Below are 20,833 nucleotides of genomic sequence, written 5' to 3' on the forward strand. Positions count from 1 at the left end.
TAAGTTTTGCATCAAAATTATACTGAAGCTTTAAAATAAATACATTTTTATAAATATATTAGTAGAAGAAAAAAGACATTATTTATTGTGAATAGAATTTAGAACAAAGCAAGTAATAGTTTCTACTTACCTTTTAAAATACTTAAGGCTTACTTTGAAAAACACTGTGCCTCAAAGTCATTTTACTAATGTCCTACTTTGTCTTACCTTGTAACTTGTTCAGGAAAATGCATTTTATTTCCAGGTATGGCTGCAGAAATGTGTTCTAACGAATATTGAAATTGAAATCTGGTAAACAAAATACATTCTAAGATGTAGTTATCTGTGGAAATTTTAAATGATGAGCGAGGTAGTTTTGTTATTCCCCCTTACTTATTTGGATTAGTTGAGTGGTTTTTTGTGGAGGTTGTGAAGTTTTGCTGTATGTTAAGCAAGAACTGTAGTCATCTGCAGTTAATACAGTATTTAAAAATTCAATAATACATTGATACATTATATATAAATTGATATTTGTAGTGGAAAAAATCAAGGAGAACATTACTCTTCTGTTTTCTGTTAACCTTTGGCTTTTATTGTGGGCATCAATATACTGCTAAAGCAGTATTAATATTTGCCACTCCTCTGAAATTGTTTTGGGTTAAATTTACTGTTTGCAAAAATTATTTATTTTTTCTTGCCTATCTTTCCAGACCATTAATATTTGGTATATCTAAAACATTACTTTCGGAAGTCTACATCACATCTATAGAATCAACAGAAATAAATCACGCTCTGTGAGGCAAAATTATTGTCTTTAATCCCTTCTGTAACTTCCTGTTTCATTCAGAAAGAGTGGCAGTCTTTCCACAGTTTGTAAATTTGTTAAGAATGTTTCATTTCTGCATTGTTACTAGTTTTTTACTCTGTCTTTGTAAAATCTGTTGTTACGAATAGCTTGGCAGGTACTGGAAGTACTGAGTGCACTGCCTTCTTGCAAATTTGATTCTCCCCAATTCCATTTCATTTGCCCTCTGTAAGTTTTTAGATTATTATTGTTTATATTCAGAGTGTAAGCAAAAAGTGCTTGTTTTGTTCTCTTTGCTTTTGAAAATTGAGACCACAAATAAGGGCTTAGACTAAAGATACTGATTGCACTAAAAAGATAAATTACATTTGTCAATGATATACTTTAAGTTGATATGGGATATTATATCCTATATATATATATATATGTATACATATATATACAATATATATATCCTGCGTATTTAGCAAGCATCCTTCTGTAGAAAATACCTGCATCTACTTTATAATTACTTCCTATGTTTTGAGACTTCCATTGTATCTTCTCTGAGCTTTCTCTTGGCTGAACAACCATTTTATCAGTCTTTCTTCTTATGTCAGGTTGTCCTGCCATATAATGTGTTTGACAGGCGTTGGCTAGACCCTCTTCAATTTGTCAGCATCTTTCAATGACTGTTTGGCATACCATAGCATTTTAAAAGTTAATTATACCTTCTGTCTATGAGTAGAGAAAAATTGATGTTCCAAAGCATCCACTCATTTTAAAATTTGGCAGAGCCTATCTGGTTTTGTCATTCCTTTGTTATCCTCTGTAAGATTTTACATCAAAAAAGTGGCTTCCTTAAAGCTGTAGATCTTAGGATGCTCTTGATCCAGGGTCTGTTGCAATTAGAGATACTGAGATGAAAGCCTTCTGCTGGGATAAAGAATCCTTCAACAGACTCCCTGCTGGTTACATGAAGTAGTCTCGGTTTGATCTACATGTCTTTTGGGGAGAGGGAATACACCTTGGTTTAAAAATCAGGAATGATGGAGATGTGCTTCCACAAGCCTTCATATTTTCTTCATGGCTGTTGAGCATCAATGTTGGAATTCTGTTCATCTTTCTTATTAGGAATTTCTCTAGCCTTGTCATCCAGCTTCTGGATCTCATTTTTCTGGCCAGTAGGCTGACAGACCCAACAGGATCCTATTTCTGTTCCTCCCATGAGAGTGCTTCTAGACTATCATGAATTTGCCTCATAACCTTTTCTATTCAGTAAAATAAATGAGTTGCTTACTTTTGCACTAGCTACGCCTTTCATCATTTTCACAGTTGTTCTTTGAGTCCTCACTTGTGCTTCATCAACATCTTTCTTGCAGCGTGGGCATTTGCCTTAGAGGAGTGTGCCGGAAGCAGCTGCAGCCATGCCAAATGTTAATAGGGACCAGGTCTACAAAGGGGTTAGTGTGCTGCCATGCCCAGCACCGAGACAGCCTCTACAGTGAAACACCCAGCTCACCCTCCCCATGTGCTTCCGTGGGGAATTTAATGCACAACTGTGGGATCTCTGATGAGAAGGGGGAAGAAGTCCTGTGTTCCAGCTTCAGTTTATGACAAAAAATAACTCTGTGTGTATGTTTTGGGCTTTTTTTCTGTTGAAAATTTTAATCCTAACCTTTACAAGGTGCACAGTCTGGAATCTGGGACTCTGCCCCCTCTTTCCAGATGAGAATCCTACTGCCAAGCAGATTATGTTGTTCTGTCTGCTCCAGGACTGCTCTAAGAGAATGTGACTCTAATTCTGATATAAAGGCATTTGGCTCAGAAGACTTTCACAACTTTAACAACCCTTTCAGTTATTCCTGGAATGGAAAATATTTAACCCCCATCTCTTGCTATAAGCACACAACCTGTTTTTCCCCACACCAGGACAGATTCTAATCAAATACTTGTGTTTTTCCTGCTCTATTATTAACCAGTCAACCAGTCTGATCTCATAACGGCTTGATACTATCATTGAGGTAATTTTGTTCTTAATCTGTTAAAGAAAGAGGTAACCGAAATAATTTAACATCCTGCATGCCTCCATTTCTCTTTTCCCCTTTGATTTGGGGGGGTCTTTTTTTATTTTAGTCTTTTAGTTTTACATTCTTAGCAAGCAATATTGTTGCTCTTGCAATCATTTTTCAAGAACTGTGGCTAAGTTCAAACATCAGCTAAATCACTACAAATTCCCCTTTTTATTTTTTTTATTAAGTAGTGTTCTTTACCTTAGAGGATTTTTTTGATGGCTTCTTGCTGCTGTGTAAAGTCACTTTTAAAGGCACAAAATTGTAGCTAGGCAGAGTGCATGTATACATACATACAACTTTATATTTGCTTTGGACTGTTCAGGAATGCATACAGCAAAAGGAAATAATTTGTAACAACTTTTATGAAAGTCTTTGTGTGATCTCATAGCCTGGATAATTCCTAAGGTAATATTCTATTGTGGTGGGAGAAAAACAAATGCTAAATGAAAAATTTATTTTCAGGAATGTTTGAATTGGCAAATTCCAAGGCTTTATCCACAAGATCTTGTGCATTTGCCATCAGCTAAGCTGGTTTCCTCTTACAGAATTAAAAATCAATAGCTATGGCTTATTCAGGAAAAAAAAAAACCCAAACCAAACAACAGTGAATTGAAAACAGGAATTGGCTTTATTACAAGAAAATAATTACCAATCTCTTCATCACTGCACATCTTGAAACAAATTATACCAAAAGCTCATAATCAGAAGTGCAGCAGGATTTTCAAAGATGGACAACTTCGGTTTTCATCTGGAATAGATATTTAGATGTTCTAATCCACATGCAACGTATGCAAAACATATGCAAAAACATATCTTTTGTTTAGAACACTGATTTAAACTTGTCTGTTAACTTAGTAACTTTAAAAGCTGATGATATTTACAAAAGCTGTTTTATGTAATAGAGTGGCGCAGCAGAAAAATAAAAATAAAAAGCACCCCTATTCATTGGCTTATGAAAGAAGAAAATGTACAGCTCTAGGGCTCAGAAATAGAGTAGAAATTTGTTTATGCTGTTATCATACAGTGCAAGAAAAAATCATGTCTCTTTAAAAAAATAGACATGGGAAAAAATGCCCATGTCTTTAAGTACATCCAGTGCTATACAACCCCTGAGGCTGTAAAGCTTCACAGTGAAAGTTTAAAGCACATAGGAACTTCACTCAGTCTGAATGTCAAAAAGCCATTACTGGGGGCTGAATTTATCCTTCTTCTTTGAATGCCTTTTTTTTGAAGGAAATGGAGAAGGGTTATTCATGAAGGTAATGCAGTTTAAACAACTCCTACTTTCTGCTGCTCAGTTTCATGAGGTGAATTGCTGTTGTTCCTGATGCAGGTGTGGAGGGCAGTGACTGCTGTGGAAGGAGAGAGGCTCTATTCCTTGTATTCCTTGTAGCAGCAGCTGCCACTGACTACCTTGTGCCTTTTTCCCTTTGTTCTCCCCACCCCAGTAGCAGTCTGGTTCAGCACATTATGCAGCAGCTGGGAGCCACTTGGAGAGAGGAAAGGCTCTGTCATGCATTGCACAATGCAGCAGGAATATTTTTTATTATTGTACCTTTTCTTTACTCTTGATTTTATGCTTTATATAGGCAGATACTGAAATGCCATCTGCTGTGGGTTTTTAACTAATTTTCACAATCAGCAGATGTACTTTGTGTTTCACTCATTCTTTAAGACAATCTGTACTTGGATGTGCTTACAAAGAGGCCATTTGCTTACAAGAGTATTGATATGTAGGAGAATGTATAATTGGATTCCAGAGTATTTAAACATAAACATGGAGAATATGAATGTCTTCCAAAAAGTCCCTGAAACTATAAAGGGAAGACCTGTAATACTTAGGATAGTAGAAGATTCAGCAAGTCCTAGAATTGTATTGTGAAATAAAATCATGTGTGCCGTGTGGTTTTTAAATAAATACTATTTACCTGCAGACCAAAATCAGACTTCTAAGAAATGCACAGTAAATAGTCCTGGTGAGATGTGTAGGAAATCATCAAAGATACTACTTTTATCTTATATCAAGATATTACTTATATCTCAGAATATAAGAAATAAATGCCTCTGTTATAAATGCAACGGCAAATTAAAGATTAACAAAGATTAATTTATTATAAATTAATAAAGCAACAAACAGTGAGGAAAAAAAACCACAATAAATGGACAGCGCAGCGCTGGGTGGACAGGGTCTATACGCAAGGTATAGGTGTTCCCAAATCCACGTTTGAGGGTTCTCTGGCCTGGGTTTTTATAGGGATTTTATGTCCCCAGGCTAGAATTCCAACCAGTTTCCATTCACCAAATGTCCCTGATTGTCTGGTGAATGGATTTCCTGGCCTAGAACATTGAGTCAGTAAGTATCCGGGCAGAGTCTCCTCAAATGCAAAGTGAGTCTGTATGTATTTTAACATATTTCATCACAGCAGGATTGAGAGATCCGGGCTAGCGCCGATGGATATCTCGGGGGAGTAGTCTCTTCTTTGTCTTTCTTGATTGAGTTTCTGTAGTATGGGTTTGGCGGGTGTGGTGTTCGATTCTGGCAACGACCATCTTCCTGGGGCTCGTCGGCCGGGCGTTGCCTTTCTCTGGAGGTAGACTTTCAGGCTGGTTCTTTTGTTTCTATGATGGCCTGTGTCCTGTCTTTTCCTCCAAGTTGATGAGTCTGCTGAAACCTGTTATCTGGGGGGGGGGGTTCTTTTGCAATTCGTGATTTTTGGAAAAGGAATTCTATCTCGACCGGGAGGAGAATTCCTTATTCCATACTTACATTTAGTTATAATTATACATACTTTATTTAAACTTCTTATTCCGAATTTTTATTTACTCAATTCTTTATTACAGTCCCCCACCTAATAATTTGAACACATTAAAAATTCGTGTTTTCATACTTTTTCAGAGGAATATCAGGTTAAATAATGTCGTTTTCCTCTTGGTCTAACTCTTCTATATTTTCTGTGGACAACATATGTTTATTTTCAAATTCCCTCAATGCCTTAACCGCATTTCTATTCTCTTTTTCTTCTTCTAACTTCATGATTTTTGAAAGAAGGGTAGTGTTTCCTTGTGCCTTTTCTGGGTCTATTGGGAGAGAGGCAATCTGCATTCCTTGAACGACAGAATGTATCAGTCTGATTAGACAAGGAATCAGGCAGGGTAGGAAGATGACTCCGGCAATAGAACATCCTATAAAGAATACTAGCTTTTTCCACCATGCCCCTTGCCCAAAAATTTGATCCCACCAAGAGGCTTGGAGAATCGAATTCCACTTCTGGACGGGTACATGGGCTACTTTCTTTATTTCAGCGGCTAGACCCTTTATAGTTTCTCCGAAGTCATCTATCTCCATGCAACACTCTGACTCGTTATATCTGCCACACACTCCTCCCTCCTCAGCTAGCAAATAGTCGAGAGCGAGTCTGTTTTGGTAGACAAAGGCTCTCATCTGAGAATGTTGTTTTGCTAGGAGTTCCGGGGCTTCTGAAGTGTGGTTTGAAACAACTTCTACCACAGCCTGTAACCTAATGAGCCGATTGAGGAGGTAGATTGGGGTCCTGTATCCCCAACTGCCATCATTTGCCCATGTTGCCGGTCCATAATATTGTATGATTCTTTCGGCGGGCCATTCCTCCCCCTTCCACTGGTGGTTACCTCCGGCTATTGGTAGTTCCCGTTTCAATTCCCTCTTTTGTCGGGCTAGGGTTTCAAAGAGGGGAGCACCTAAAGACCTGCTTTCATCTTTAGGTAGTGTAAAGAAGAAAGGCCGAATTATTCCGAGTGTGCATGACCCTTTCCAATTTCTGGGCAATTCACTGTATGCTTTCTTTCCGCATATCCAGTAAATCCCATCCGGTGCCTTCCAATCTCTGTTAAGTTTTGCCGGGTCCTCCCAATATTCCCTCAGGCCGAGAAAGGCATGGAAGGGATTCGCCCCGTCCTGTTTGTTCCAACATAAACCAATTAGATCTATCCATTCGCAATTATTTTCCCGAGATTGGCTCCAATAGCCCTCGGGTGATTCCGGCTGCCAAATTTTTGTCTTTTTATCTGAATTTACCGAGAGAGTTTTTACACACGGGGTGTAACCAACTAGCTCGGTGAATTCCCTTCCTTCCCGACTGACACAAAAAGTTCCAATGATTCTTTTGTCAATCACCCACCCCTCTGGTCGCCGGGTTGTTTTGGATAATTTTAATCCTGTCCACTTAAGTAATTGTTCTGGGGTTAATCCTTCTCCCTTCCATGGCCATCTTTCGGCTGATTTCAGGCCACCACATATCCAACAATTAGTCAATCCTAATTCGGTAGCTATTTCCTGCATCAGATCTATGAATAGATTCTGATTAGGGCTAGGTAGCTTCCAATTATCGTATTGTTTTTCTAGTTGTTCGTATTGCTCACTGAGAGAGTTTAACCTCTCTTGTTCGAGTCTTTTTTTCTTATTTTCCATTTCCTGCCTTTTTAGTTCAAGAGTTAATTGTTTTATTTTATTTTCAGGGTCTGAACCATCCTCGTCTTTTGCGAAACAGATCACCTGATCAAACTGCAGACACACTCTATCATCGTCATTTTTCAGTAAATCTAAAACTATCGGTTCATTACTGAATGACACTTTCGTTTCATGTTTCAGGTTCTTCCCTTCCCAGTACGATTTCCCCCCCATGGCACAATATTTTAAGTTTGCTTTATTGTAACACAAGGGGTTGACTCTGTGGTACGCAATGAACGTCGACTGTTTCTTTCCTCCAATCCAGACAGTTTTATTACACTGCCCGCAGACCGAGATTGGGGAAACCCCTCCTATATCTCTCTTATTTCGTAGATGGGTCGCTTGGACCTCTTTTTCCCCTGTGATATGGGGTTGCCTTTTTCCAGTACCTATCCCCGGGGTGGAGCACCAAATTTTTCCTTCCAGCTTACACAGGTCCATTTGGGTACCGTTTGCCCAACATTCTCCTGCGTGCAATTCCGGAGGGCAGGCGATCCATGGCTCGGTTCGCGAGGCAGTTGGGCACTGCTCACACTCCCCCAGGGAGGTCGTCCCCGGAGGCGCCTCGGGGCCCGTTCTCTCGGTCCAGCACATGGCTAGGTTCAGGATCGTCAGGATTCCCCACAATCGCATCCCTCTGCCATTCCCTCCGCCCGTACAAGAACATACGGCGGGGATAACCATCTTCTCGGCAGCAAGGACTGTCTTCAGGGGCCCTTGACGTTCTGATGGCAAACCTCCTTTTAAAGGTTGCCCACCGAGATGCCTTGATCGTGCCGCTCCTGCACGGTACCTTTACGTTTCGGCGGCACTCTATTATTAGAGGTTCCGCTTTACAGTCCAAATGGCCTCGTAATCCTTTTTGAAAAAATCGGAACCACTCAGGAGAGTCGAGTTCCAAGATACCCACCCGGGTAGCAAGTGCTAGAAAAAGGTTGGTCTGTTCTAATTCCTCTTTGTAACACGCGGCACACAACCCTCTTGGTTTTTGCCCTCCCAAACAATGAGTCACCCACGTTTGTTTACAATATGCACACTTAAAATGTACAAAAGGAAAACAATAACATTCAAAATTGGTGCAACTTATCCTGTCTTCGTTGCTCATTTGTTGTTCCGCTGAAGCCTGATTTTCAATTCTCCCGGAGGGGTTACAATTTTCCACTCGGGGGAGTCGCGAACCGAAACTTTCTTCACTCGGGAAGAGTGTGTCCAGCCCTTTTCAGCTGTACGAACCGCGGTGTCTGTAGTCAGGAGGACGAGGAATGGTCCTTCCCAGTGGGGACTGAGGGGTTGCTCTTTCCACACTTTGATCAGTACCTTGTCCCCTGGTTGAATTTGGTGGATCGGAAATCCCAACGTGCTGCTTTGAGGAATCAATCCTCTTCTCCTTAACTCCTGTAAGTTTTTATTTATAGAAATGAGATAAGGTTGGAGTTGAACATCCTCTGTTTGAAGATGTTCAACCGGCATACCATGCTTGTACGGCATTCCATACAACATTTCAAAGGGGGACAGCCCTGTTTCTGAGTTCGGCATGGTTCTTATATTCAACAATGCCAAGGGGAGACATTTGACCCAGGACATTTTTGTTTCAATTGTCAATTTGGATATTTGTGACTTCAATGTCTGATTCATTCTTTCCACTTGCCCCGAGCTCTGAGGGTGCCAAGGAGTATGATATTGCCATCTGATCCCTAACGCATCGGACAACTGTTTGATAATTTTTGAGGTGAAATGTGTACCCTGATCCGAATCAATATGGTCTATAATACCATATCTAGGAATTATTTCCTCCAGTAGAATTTTAGACACTGTTTGAGCCGTGGCCTTAGCTCTGGGAAAGGCCTCTACCCAATGTGTCAATTTATCTACTATAACTAACAAATATTTATTTCTGCCAATTTTCGGTAATTCCGTGAAATCCACTTGGATTCTTTCGAATGGTCGGTATGAGATTGGCCGACCTCCCCAATTGGTTTGCCGAAAATTTGCTCTGTTTACCTTTTGGCATATCACACATCCCTGTACCTCTTGTTTTGCAAGCTCGAAGATTCCCTTACACCCGAAGAATTTTAAAAATTGTTCAGCTAATGCCCTGGTTCCCCAATGGGTTTGTGCATGTAGTCTTTTGAGTATTCCTTTCGCTATCCCCTTCGGGACCAACTCCCTCCCGTCGGGTAACCACCATTTACCCTCTTTGAAATGTCCCCCTACCTTTTTGAAGTCTTCCTGCTCCTTTTCTGAAGGAAGCACTGAAACCTCTGGGGGTTCCCTTGGGACTAGCTCAGAAATACTTACGGTCAACAATGCCGCTCTTTTCGCCTCTTTATCCGCTAAATTGTTTCCCCTTGTATGGAATTGTCGTCCGGTCTGGTGTCCTTTTACATGAACCACAGATATCTCCAGTGGCTCCCTGACCGCTTCTAAAATTTGTCTAATTATTTCCTCATGTACCAATCCTTTTCCTTTAGTGTTGATCAGACCCCTTTCTTCCCAAATTTTCCCGAAGGTATGCACTATCCCAAATGCATATCTTGAATCGGTATAGATGGTTCCCCTTTTTCCCTTCAAGCCTTTGAGGGCTTTTAGGAGAGCAAAAAGTTCACAAGCCTGTGCTGACCAATTTGCTTTTAGGGGACCCGATTCTACAGTCTGTCCTGTTATACCATTTATGATGGCATAACCCGATTTACGTTTTCCCTCCATCATTCTCGAGGAACCATCGATAAACCATTTTTCTCCTCCTTCCAATTCCTGATCCTCCAGATCGGGTCTTACTTTAGTTTGTAATTCCACTGCTTCAATACAATTATGTAGTAGCTTTCCCGTTGGTTCCCCGTACAAAAATTGCGCAGGGTTTTGTGCAGAGGTTGTCCTTAATTCCAATCCTGGTGAACTGATTAACATGGCTTCATATTTCAGAAGCCTTGAATCGGTCAACCATTTCTCTGCTTTTTGTTGTAAGATATTTCTTACATCATGTGGAGTATAAACTATCAGGGGAGCTCCAAACGTTACTTTTTTGGCTTCCCCAACCAACAGTGCTACTGCCACAATTGCTTGCAGACACGTAGGCCAGCCCCGACTGACTGGATCTAGGATTTTGGACAAAAACCCTATGGGTTTCTTCTTTTCTGCCCATTCCTGGGTTAAAACTCCCTGTGCTGTTTGTCCACTTATGTCGACAAACAGTTGAAACTCTTTTCTGATGTCTGGTAATGTTAGAACTGGAGCAGTGACAAGGGCATTCTTTAGTTCTTGAAATTTAATTTCGTCTTGCCCTGTCCATTTTAATCGATCTGTATTTAGCCTTTCATACAGAAATTTCACCTTTTCACTGTATCCCTCAATCCACTGTCTGCAATATCCCATGAGCCCTAAAAATTGCCTAATTTGTCTCTTGGTTTGTGGGGCAGGAAGTTCAAGGATTCCCACCACCCTCTCGGGATCTAATTTCTTTTTCCCTTGTGATATCCAATGTCCAAGATATTTTACTTCGGGCTCTGTGAATTGCAGCTTGGATTTAGATACTTTCAACCCTTTTTGTCCCAGAAAATTCAGCAGGGAAATGGTGCATTTCTTCACCTGCTCTTCCGTGATCCCGGCGATTAGCAAATCGTCTACATATTGTAATAGTTTTGTCCCTTCCTCTGGAGTGAATTGAGTGAGTAGCTGCTCTAAGGCTTGTCCGAACAAGTTCGGAGATTCAACGAATCCTTGTGGAAGGACTGTCCACCGCAATTGCTGATTTCGATTGGTATCTGGGTCCTCCCACTGGAAAGCGAAAAAATCCCTACTCCCTTCATCTAGAGGACATGTCCAGAAAGCATCTTTTAAATCAATTACACTATACCATACATCCTCTGGTGAGAGTCTGTTTAGTAAAGTGTAAGGATTTGCTACCACCGGAAACCTGGTTCGGGTTCTAGCATTTACAGCTCTCAGGTCCTGAACCAATCGGAAGTTCCCATCGGCTTTCTTTACTGCCAGGATGGGGGTGTTATGTGGGGACATGCAGGGCTCGAGCGTGCCTCCTTTAAGCAGCTCGTCAATTATTAATTTCAAACCCTTCCTCCCTTCGGCTGGGATGGGGTATTGTCGGATCCTTATCGGATTCTCTGGATTTTCAATTTCAATTTTGATGGGAGCAATATCTAATTTTCCCACTTCCCCCTTTGAGTGCCATACTCGGGGGTCAATTTCCTTTTCATCTTTTGAAGGTAAATGCAACACCTTCACTACTAATTCTGAATTTTTCACAATGATATTTATTCCTAAAGCTATGATCATATCTCTTCCCAATAGATTGTAGTCGGCTTCTTCTACAAGCAACAAATTTCCTAAACATATCTTATTTTCTGACTCGATTTCCACCTCCTTGATTACCGAGACTTTAAATGGATCTCCTTTTGCGCCAATTACAATTACTTTTTCTTTACTCGTTTCACACCCTATAGGCAACTTCTGCAGGGTGCTTCTCTCAGCCCCGGTATCAACCAGGAAACTCATTTCCTGGCGGTGGGGACCTACCTTCAATTTTATCAAGGGCTCCTTTGCTGTTACTGTCCCCATTTGGAAGAGCCCAAGACTTCCCTAATCTTCTTTAAATATTTGTTCATCTTTTATTCGTTTCCTGCAATCCTTTTTTATGTGTCCTACTTTCTTACAGTAGAAGCACTCAGGAAGATCCTTTCGAGGAGGAGTTTCCTCCTTTTGGGATCCTTTTTGTTTTTTAGGTATCGGTTTACCCTGTTTCTGTTCGTGTTTTTGAACTTCTTTTACTGCAGCCACTAATATTTTGGCTTGAAGTTTCTGTTTTTCGTCTTCTCTCCTCATATAAACCTTCTGAGCTTCCCTTAGAAGCTCTTGGAGACTCTTCTCCTGCCATCCATCAATTTTCTCAAGTTTCTTCCTAATGTCCTCCCATGATTTAGCCACAAACTGCGTTTTCAGCAGGACCTCCCCCACCGGAGAACTGGGATCAGTCCCGGAGTAAATCTGCAGACTTCTCCGCAGCCTTTCTACCCATTCGGTAGGGGATTCCTCTTTTCCCTGACATTCCCCAAATACTTTGCTAATGTTCTGTCCTCTGGGGACCGCCTCTCTTATTCCTTGCACGATGATATTCCTCAAATCCATCATGCTTCTTCTCCCTTCTTCGGTCTGGGCGCTCCAACTCGGGCTTACGCTCGGCCACTTTTGGTCACCGGGTGTTCCCTGCGGGTGCCGCCTTTCCCAATCCCTGATGCCCGCCTGTTTAATCATTTCTCTCTCCTCCTGGCTAAACAGGGATCTCAGGATGGCCATGAGATCTTCGTAGGTGTAAATACTACTTCCTAGAAAATCGTCTAATCTTTCGGCCACTCCAAATGGGTCATCTAGCAGTCGCCCCATTTCTTTTTTGAATGCTCGTACATCCCCTGAGTTAAGGGGCACGTTTACAAATCCAATTACTCCGGGGGCGGTTGGCACTTCCCTGAGAGGGAACATTCGGTGCCCATTTTCTGTCTCTCCCCATTCTCCATTCCCTATTTTTGATTTCCACCGAGTCCTGCTTGCAGGAGGGGAACTGGAGTTTGCGGGAGGGTTTCCCCTCATTGCTGGCGGGATGTCTGCCGCAGCTAAGTGACTCAGAGGGTTCCCTTCTGATACTTTCGGTGGTCCCAGCTGTGGTGGCCGGACCGGGATTTGTGGAGGGGGTAAGCCCCATCCTTGCGCCAACATCGACTCCAAAGAGGGTGCGGTGGCTGGGTTTTCTGCAGGTGGGGGGGTAGTGAGGGTTTCTGGCACTACTCCCGGTGGTTGAGGGGAGCGTGCTTCTGCTAGTTGCCCCATGGAACCCTCGGGTGCTGATGGTACTACTTGGTCCATCATCGGAGGCTCTACTGGCCCGCGGTATGGAGGGGGTAAGTGATCCAGGGGTTCCCAGGTCTCTGTCTTATGTTCGTTTTTCTGTTTCACTGGAAACAGCCGCACTCTGGTATTTAACCAGAGTTTGGCATACTCTTTCTCCTCGCCGTCTGGCGAGACCTTTTTCTCTACGTGTGCGAGTAATTCCCTGCACGTCCATTTATCAAATGTTCCCAATACTGGCCAAGTGAGACAGTTTCTCAATTCCTGTCCTCCCCAGATCTCGGCACAGTAATAAATCATTTTTGCCTTTGATTTTCCTCGTCTCTCGGGACAAATTTCCCAATTTCTCAACATCCACCCTAAAGGACTCTCTGGTGGGATGTCTAGCATTTGTTTTGATTCCTCTGATGGGCTTTTCTCGTTATCTAGTTTCTGCGTTCTACTTTTTCTCTGTCCCATTTTCTTACGATTCTTACCTGCTCTGCGTTGTGTTCGTCTTTTTTTTTTCTTCGTCTGAAAGTCCTAGATCGCACCAATACTTACCTCTCGGTTAGCTGTACCGGGGTTTTCTCGATGTTCCGACTTTCTAAATCTTTTGGCTGAGAGAGTTTACCAGTTCCAGAGCTCGACTGGACGTCCCTTCCTCTCTCAGCCCCCTTTGATCGGTCCCCTGAGACTCCCTTTAGCCTCACGCTTTACGAGTAAGGAAAGAGAGACCCTTTCACACAGAATCGCTTCCTTCGCGGCCGGCCAATTCCCTCGCGGGAGGATGGAAACGCGGCCTTGAAGTCCACACTCGCTTCGTGACCAGGTCACGTCTCTCACAAACTCGCCCGATCACCCGCTTAACCTCACAGTACTTACAGCAATTTCCTGCGAGGGCGTCTTCGTGCACGTATGACCTTTTATGAGCTACCAAGCCGCGGCTTTCCCGAAGGCTCCTGCCTTCCCGAGCTCTCTGGATCTGTTCCCCTTTTTATTATGGTTTTTCCTCAGCCTAAATTTGGTTCGGCAATCGGAGCGAACTGCGGAGGGTCTCTGCTCCCCAGGCCGCTGAAATCAGCGGGGGTACCCCCCTGGACAGCGAGATTCTCCCACAGTTTCTTCCGATCCGAGTCACGGCACCAATCTGTTATAAATGCAACGGCAGATTAAAGATTAACAAAGATAAATTTATTATAAATTAATAAAGCAACAAACAGTGAGGAAAAAAAACCACAATAAATGGACAGCGCAGCGCTGGGTGGATAGGGTCTATACGCAAGGTATAGGTGTTCCCAAATCCACGTCTGAGGGTTCTCTGGCCTGGGTTTTTATAGGGATTTTATGTCCCCAGGCTAGAATTCCAACCAGTTTCCATTCACCAAATGTCCCTGATTGTCTGGTGAATGGATTTCCTGGCCTAGAACATTGAGTCAGTAAGTATCCGGGCAGAGTCTCCTCAAATGCAAAGTGAGTCTGTATGTATTTTAACATATTTCATCACAGCAGGATTGAGAGATCCGGGCTAGCGCCGATGGATATCTCGGAGGAGTAGTCTCTTCTTTGTCTTTCTTGATTGAGTTTCTGTAGTATGGGTTTGGCGGGTGTGGTGTTCGATTCTGGCAACGACCATCTTCCTGGGGCTCGTCCCTTTTGTCTTGCTTGATGGTCTCCGGCCGAAATCGGCCGGGCGTTGCCTTTCTCTGGAGGTAGACTTTTAGGCTGGTTCTTTTGTTTCTATGATGGCCTGTGTCCTGTCTTTTCCTCCGAGTTGATGAGTCTGCTGAAACCTGTTATCTGGGGGGGGGGGGTTCTTTTGCAATTCGTGATTTTTGGAAAAGGAATTCTATCTCGACCGGGAGGAGAATTCCTTATTCCATACTTACATTTAGTTATAATTATACATACTTTATTTAAACTTCTTATTCCGAATTTTTATTTACTCAATTCTTTATTACACCTCCTTTTTTCTTAATCATGGGAATATCTCCATGAGTTATCAAATAACTCCAGTTAGCATTGATTCTTAAACTTTACTGAAAGGATTAGATTAACATTTGTGTTAACTTTAAGTTAATATTTTTATCAGCAGCAAATATTTGTTTAACACTTTCATACCACTTTAGCTTACATTTCGTATTCTAAAAATGACAATTTCTGTAACAGTTTTAATTTTACAGAATAATTTAATTTGTTGAACAATCTTCCAGTCCTTCAGTATGTTCTTGAAATTATAAAATGTCTGTGTCAGAATTCTCAGTCTTGAGGCTACTGTACTTCCAAAACTGTAAAAAAATTTAAGCAGGTGTTTGGAAATTCCAGGACTTCTAGGCTGGAGCAGCAACCAAATTGTCACCTATATAGCACACCTTTTACATGGAAGTTGTATTCCGGATCCTTCTAAAGATGACTCTAATGTAAATTAGTAAAATGTTATACCCATGAATTCAGAATTTTGTAATACTATCCATCCAGATAATTTTTCTTGGGTAAAGAATCTTAGTTACTTTGTCTGAGAGTTTTACTGATTTGCTTCCATTTTCACAGATGTAGGCCAGCCTATTCAGTTACACAGTACTTCTACAGATTGGTATTTTTGTCAAATTTATTGTGAATTAGTTATTTTCTTATTGCAGCTGGAACATTAAATTCTGTGAATGATACTCAACTCTAGGTATGATGCTTTGTCATTTCATGTACTCAAAGAATTACCATCTAGCTCTACATATTATTTGTAAGAATTCTGTAGAAAAAGAATATCTTTCACTACGTGAACACATTTTTCCATCCTGTCAGCCACTTTTAGTGCAGCATAAAATATGGATCAGGAGCACAAACACTTGTTGTGTAAAGAAGACTTTGGTGAATCAGAATCCATCCTGTAGTGGTTCAAGACCCCATGTCTCTGTAGATGCCTGCAATAGGATGTGGTCTTTCTATTTGTCATCTAAACCCCTGCCACCCACCAGTGCTAAGGTGTAAAGTAGAAGTCATTCCTTTTCCAGTCATCTTCCAGAATTCACACTCCTGTGCACCCATGGTATTGTGTGCTCATGCAAGTCCCTGGATAGCCCTTGTTTCTCTCAGCACACTTCGCCATGTGTTTCAGTAAAATGCTGGCTGCAGAACTGCCTTAACTTGAAGCCTACAAGTGTCTATCTTTTAGGTCCTGTGATGGAATCAGTTAATGCTCCCAAATAAGCATGTGGAGGCCAGGAGAAAATGAGATAAACTTCTGTCACATGTTTTTGGCTTTTTTTCTTAGCAGCGACAGCTATGCTGCTGGTAAAAGGGGAACTGTTCTCTGGCCCTGGAGCTTGTAGCACAGCACAGCTTTTGTTTACCTGCCTAAACTCCTGCCTGTTTTCCCTTCCGCGAACACAGTGGTCAGGTGTCAACTTCTTTCAAACCTCTCCTGACATATTCTGTCCTCTAAGACGAGTCAAGGCTCTGGGAAAATACTGCTTTGCCCATATCAAAATGGTGCTAGTGAGGAAGGTAACAGCTATACAGAAGCAATGATCGTGGAACTCAAAACTGCTTTCCACTCCAGTTTACCAGCAGAGATAGGAGGTTGGAGGACGGAGGACATTGTCTGCTAACCTTGAAGTAAACCTGGATCTGGTGCTCAGTGATATTGTTTGGTGGATTAGGGGTTACAGTGGTAGTGCTGGGTGGACAATTGGACTGGATGATCTTGTAGGTCTCTTTCAGCCCTGATGAATCTATGATTCTGTGCACTCATCAATTCCTAGTTCTTCACAGGACTGCACCTTTGGAAATTGTACTGCATATTCTTTCCTCTCCCAAGGTATAAATGTTCCTACATACCCAGTAAGTAGCATCATTATTTGTTGTCTCTAGGCCTGAGAAGAAATCATGTCTCTCCTGTGTCTCCCTCTAGTTATGTGTAATAAATCATGTTTATCTGACATCAGTTTCTGGGTATACTAAAGACTCTATGCTGCATATTTGCTGCAAAGGTCACCTCCCTGGACTCTGCTAGCTCTTGCCTGTTTCTGAGTGGGGCAGTATGAGTTACAACTTTGATTGCAACAGTCTGCAAACAGCAAAGGCTGCAGTTTGTCAGACATAAAGTTATGTTCATGAACCTATTTGCAGTTTTATTTTCTTTGGGTTTTTTTAGGATATATTTTCTGCCAGATGTGCGGCAGTCTATCAGCACAGAAGCCACAAGGATACAGTTCTGAAGTAAGCAAGCTGTCTCTGCCCCAGGCTAGCTCAGGTCCACAGGTTTTGGGAGTTCAGGCTGTGTGAAACCACTCATGCTGCTCTGGAAACACAAAGCTATCAAGTGATTTGTCTGCATCTGAACCTTAGGCCAGCTTCTGTGTCTTTGGATATACAATAGCACAGTTAATCCTAAACCCTTTAGCCTTTTAACAAATAATAAAGACTTACAAATGTTGAAGTTGTATAGATCTGCAGAAGATTCAACTGCTTATGGGTGCCCAGAACTAAGGCTGATAGGCTGTCATTGACTGAAGCCTCAGCAGGACAGGAAACAAACAACTGAGCAAAATCACTGTTAAGGATTCCAGCAGATTTTTTGTTCTCAATGCATGCAAAATACAAGCTATTCAAGATTCCAGCACTTGTCATTCCAACAGTTGTTGCCACTATTCATTGCTGCAAAACAGGATGAAAAGAAGGACTTGAAAATTCAATTGGGTCAGTTTTAAACTGAGGAAAATTATTGCAGCATTAATGAATGCAGATGAGTAGGTCAAATTCTGAAGCATGAGATTCTGAGTTCTTCAACGCAGGCACAATGTTGTGTTTTAGAAGCCAAAACTGAGTTTTGCTCCAAAGAGATATATCAAGTTTTGCTGCGAAGAAATTTGTTCATTTAAAAGATTTCTAATGGCCACTTAAATGACCTTCTTTGTCTTGAATACTGTCTCACTCTGTATGGTCCTAGTTTAGTAGCCTCTGTCACAGTAATATTTGTTCAGGTTAACCACAACAGCTTTGTTTGTCCTATTTACTAATGTTATTTGCTACACTTTGCCCCAGACACATACAGATGAGATCCTGCTCAAGTTATTTTGAGACAGGAAAAGACTGTGTCCTGATGAGCATTTACTCCCATATTTACTTTTAGTAAAACTGTTGGGATTATTCAAGGAGGTTTGCCACAGCTTGTTTGAGAGAGCTTCACACTCTGAATGCAATTATGAGGTGTGCAAATATTCTGTTTCCTCTAGTATGCAGGCATGAAAAACGAGGTTTACTCTCCTGAGAAATTTAAAATATTTAATAAAAACAAAAATACGATAGGAGACAAAGACAATAAAGCAAAGGATTAAAACAGCCAGGTGCTTGGCTCTCTGCCAAGAGCATACCTGGTGTATTGGGACCACTCTTTATATACAATTTCTACTGCATGGACTTCATGCATATTCAGACTTTTCCAGGAACTATTTTGCATGGGCAGTCTTTGGGTCCACCATTTTAGAGCATGTGCATTTCTTAGCTTTGCTGTTTTAATTCCTTTCTTATCATCCTTTGATTTGGGCTTTGGCTCCTTCTTTCCACAGGCAGTGAGTGTTGATAGCAGTCTGGGCCCCATGATCTGTTCACTGGAGGATATCCTCCCTAAGCAGACAGTTCAAACATACTATATCGACTATTACAGCAAAGCCATTTTAACATTACACATATAACATTCATCTTAATACTTGCAAAAAGCCAACATCACAATATGCATTTATAACATAGGTGATGAGATGGAGTTTCAGCTTTTGATGGAAGTCAGCTGGGATTTTGCTGATGGTCTCTCAATGTTGACTGATGCTAATGTCCATGTACACAGAGACTCACATGCGCTGCTTGGCCTGTGGAGTCATTAAAATTTGGTCTGTAGAAAGAACAGACCATAGTGACAAGGAATAATGCTCTGGGGTAGTCCGCCTTCTCCAGCCATCTCACACAGGCCAGCAGGCAGGGGCAGAGAGAGGAAATGGTGTTTTCCCTGTGTGACACCCAGTGAGGCTGTTGCTGTAGTGACGATATCCTCAAGGTCTAGCAGGGCAGCAAAGTGGTGGCATTCCAACCCTAGTTCTTTTGCCCTAAAAGACTATTTAGATTGACTCATTCATCATGTTTAGTTTATTTCATAACATCAAATACAGTAAGGTTGGTTAAGATCCTTAGAGCTTGTATTGCCTGCCCCCTTCCCTCTACCCACTTTCTTTTTTAATAAAATAAGCACAGGATAAAAATTCAAAAGTTCTGGAAGTGGAGAAATGTCCACAATAAAACAGAAAGTATATCAAAAAGGAGGAGACAGAAAAGAAACATTACATTATCTGTGTGAAAATGGGGACAAAAGCATATATGCTAATAAACAGGAGAAGTAGAATATTGACAAGCTGACAGGTGGGTAATGAGGCACCTTTAATAATGTTCTGTTATTTGCTCTAAGATTTTGCTTTATTTGCTGCTCAGTCATCAATGATGACACCAGGTTTTTTACTGCTTTCCAGTCATTTAGACAGTACATGTTTTTCTTGGCTATTTGGAACTTTCTCACCTCTGTTCAGTTTATTGATGCTGCACCAATGATCTCTAAGTCAAGAGATTATTCCCATTCTACTCTTATTGGTACTGACTGTGTCACTTCAGAATCTCTTTTACATGGTGCACACAGAGTCCCTGAAATCATTATCTAATTACTTTCTCTGAACTACATTGTTTCAGCTTCCATTGAGCTGCATTTGCTAAAAATATTCCTGAGTCAAATCCAGGGGTTGCACACAAGCAGACCTGGCCTACCTGGGACAGGTAGGGGAGCAAGCAGTAACCTTTGTAAACATGCTTTATATCCTCCCTGGACCTACCTGTCCCATCAGTACAGCACTTTGTCATTAACCTTTAAGCTCCTGCCAGGTTAGAACAGAGTACAAATAAAGATCTCACTTTGCAGCCCTTTTTTTCTCAGCAGAGTCAGTGTTAAACCCAGCTCTGCATTTGAATTGCCCAGTGCAGGTCTTGAATGAGACACTGATATTGATGGGTCCTGAGTGGCAAATTTCTGCCCCTTTCCCTCCTCTGAGAGGAGGAGACCACTGGCAGCAGGTGTGCTGGAGAGCCATTTTAGTCCTGGTGGAGAAGCCTCAGCAGTGACTCCAATCCTTCTCATATTACTACTGGGATAATCATTGTAGCTGTAACCAGCTGGTCCTCTCTGGAAAAAACGTGTCTGTACACATTTCAGATTTGGATATTTTGGATATATTTTCCTTGTCTCAAGCCTTTGGCTGATATCCATTGTATGTGCTTTTCTTAACGCCACTGACTCTTAGACTGGATCAGCTGTTACGTCAATGTTAATAATAGCTAATCTTCAAAAATACGAAAGAGCAGGGAAATTGTGTCAGAGGAACCCAAATAACCTAATCAGAGCAAATTGGGCACTCAACTGACTTAGGATGGGATGTTTAGGGGAGGAACCAAAGTGGGAAAAGAAGGGATCATAGTTGTTTGGAGGAGGAACAAATATGGGAGAATAGATGAACAAAGCAATAAAAGCAGATGACCATGTGTTAACAGGCTGTTGTGAGTACCATTATCTGGCCACGTCTTGTCCCTGACCCACGCTGCTTGTCCTGTCTTCTTCTCAATCTCCATTCCTAACATCTATTCTGTGTG

At 41.6% G+C, this 20,833-nt stretch overlaps 1 protein-coding gene across 4 annotated transcripts in view; it reads left to right on the forward strand.

Moving 5' to 3' along the window:
- Nucleotides 1-20,833, forward strand: part of ADCY2 (adenylate cyclase 2) — a 294,388-nt gene that overhangs the window by 78,087 nt on the left and 195,468 nt on the right. The window lies entirely within an intron of this gene.

The sequence above is a fragment of the Cyanistes caeruleus genome, chromosome 1, assembly GCF_971803275.1.
Source record: "Cyanistes caeruleus chromosome 1, bCyaCae1.hap1.1, whole genome shotgun sequence".
Lineage (NCBI taxonomy): Eukaryota > Metazoa > Chordata > Aves > Passeriformes > Paridae > Cyanistes > Cyanistes caeruleus.